This window comes from Lipophrys pholis, assembly GCF_963383615.2.
Source record: "Lipophrys pholis genome assembly, chromosome: 14".
In the NCBI taxonomy this organism is placed as follows: Eukaryota; Metazoa; Chordata; class Actinopteri; order Blenniiformes; family Blenniidae; genus Lipophrys; species Lipophrys pholis.
This window is the reverse complement of record NC_137633.1, coordinates 1,344,054-1,346,692: the sequence shown is the minus strand read 5'-3', so window position 1 is coordinate 1,346,692 and position 2,639 is coordinate 1,344,054.

Genomic DNA, 2,639 nt, shown 5'->3' with positions numbered 1-2,639 from the left:
CAAGCTCAACTTCTGTCTTTCAATTTCTCCCTCGGTTTTGTCTTGCAGGCTGAATGTTTGTGGACCTGGGGAAGCCGTGTGTTTATTTTGAGAACCAAAGGTCGGAGGAGTAACAGTAGAGCAAGGCACACATTTATATTTGAAAGATTTTTGAAACCCTACATTGTCCTAAACACACACACACACACACACACACACACACACACACACACACACACACACCGAGCCCAAACCCTGCTAACCATCGTCTTAAGAGTCGACTACAAAGTAAAAAAAACAAAGAAAAAACCTCAACAACACGTTGTTCAGTAGTCGTGTACATACATACAGAAGTATCGATACAACACACGTCCTGTCATCCGTCACCAAACTCTACGCAACACCGCTTCGGCTTTCGCCCGCTTTGGTCGTGTTGCATAGATTAAAGTCGCCTCTGTGGTGGTTTTCTCTCGCCCCGCTCTCTCTCTCTCTCCCTCTTGCTCGCTCTCTCTCTCTATCTCTCTCTCTCTCTCTCTCTCCACAGCAGCAGAATCTCCCAGGAGCTTTTAGAGTCTATCAGGAGTTGCGATATTTCTTGTCGAAGCTGTGCGTTGTTTCAAGGATGCAGCAGGTGAAGAGAAGCAGGTTGGGTTTATGAGTCGGTGTCACGTTTGTACGCGTCAAAGACGGTAAACCGACCAAACGGCGGCGTGCCTGGGTATGGGGGCGTGTCCCCAGGGGCCCGTCGTCATGGTGATCTTTAGGCAGATCGGAGGGGCTCTGCCGTCTTTTCTTGTTCTGGGTAAAAAAAAGGTCGGGGAGCTTTTACCCGACAAATCGACGCTCTACCAAACCGAACGACGACGTCCGAGGCGCCTTCAGGCGTCTTCAACTTTCTATTAAGTGACTTTAAAAACACTTAAACCTTTTGCCACGAGACTTTGTTTTGATTTTACAGCTGTAGAATTGGCTTTAATGTGTTTTAATAAGGACTCTGATCTGTTTTCCAGCTCAGTGGGTTAGGGCCAGGGTTAGGGTTAGGGTTAGGGCTAGGGTTATGGTTAGGGTTAGGTTATGGTTAGGGTTAGGGCCAGGGTTATGGTTAGGGCTAGGGTTAGGGTTAGGTTATGGTTAGGGCTAGGGTTAGGTTATGGTTAGGGCTAGGGTTAGGGTTAGGTTATGGTTATGGTTAGGGTTAGGGTTGGGTTATTTCCAGAGCACCAGTTCTCTGCGTCCTGGGAGTTTGAGTGTTTTCCAGGTGTGGCGAACGTCCTGGGAGTTCTGGTGAGAAGGATGTGACACGCCATGACTCCTGTCAGGATCAACATGGAACATGGCCTCAGCAGGAGGAAGAACCAGCAGCAGGAGCTAAAGTCTGATTATCGTTCAACTGTCGCTCCGTTGCCACAAAAATCTTCTCCAGCAACGTCACTTTTCTGTTAAAGGTTGAAAATGAACTGTGGCGGAGAGCGTCAGTGAAAACCTGGGAGAAGGAACAGACGATCCCCGAGCTACAGACGTTCCTAACAGACGTGCCGGAGCGGTCCTGGACCGCCGAGCGTCGCTCAGATCGCCAGCAGCGTTACTCTGAGACGATTAGCGAACCACTCGTGCTACACAGCGCGGTGATCCTGGAAGATTACGGTGACTTTAGCTTTTAAACGCAGATGAAGACACGACGAAGAACACTGAGGTAGCGCCGCAGGTCTACGACAGAAGAGAACGTTTCTTCTTCTGGGAGTAAAAGTTTCAGAACAAAAACACTGGAAACTTAAAACTGGTGAGTGAACGGAGACGTTTCAGCGCCGCTCTGCCCTCTAGTGGTCAACGATAACGTCAAACGTCCATGAACCATTTTTGATGAGCGGTATTTTCAGCAAAACATTTTCAATTAGCGAGCCTTTGTTTTGATAAGTTTATATGTTTTTTGTGAATCCATTTTGAAGTACCATTCCTGGCGAGTCATTTTGTTTGATATTTTTGACCTAACATTTTGGACGCGTCATTTTTCGGTGAACCATCGAGCCTTTTTTGTTTTTCAAAGCGATTTTGACCGAACAGTTTTGATTAGTCATCGTTTGACCTACGATTTCTGATGAGTCATGTTTTGAGCCAACCATTTACGATCAACTAATCTCGGCGAGCCATTTTCTGATGAGTCAATTTTTTTGGCCAACTGATTTTTGACGAGTCATCCTTTGACCTGCCACTTTCAATGAACAATTGTTGACCAACCATTTCCATTGTGGAGTCATTTCTTCGACAAAACATTTTCAGAGTCGTTTGCAGGCATCAAATACAATCCTGCTGATTCTATTTTTTATGATTGAATTTTAAGAAATATTACCTCCCCAAAAAAACTTGTGTATTAGGCGAGCTGGAGCTCGATAAGCATTCGCTGTGTTAAACTAATATTTTGAAAATCTTAAACCACTTCCGCTGCTGTGATTGGTCCAAACTGACTTCTTTACATTTGATATGAGTTCAACTCACTTCAGATGGGGAATGAGTACGTCAGTGTCACATTTCTGTTTGTCTGGAAAACAAAACCTCGGGATGGAAATATAAACCAAACTGTATGAGATGAAATCATAGTGATAAAATGGTTGAACATGAAGATGAATGGGTTCAGTTTTCATCTACACTGTGTTTTTGGGTGA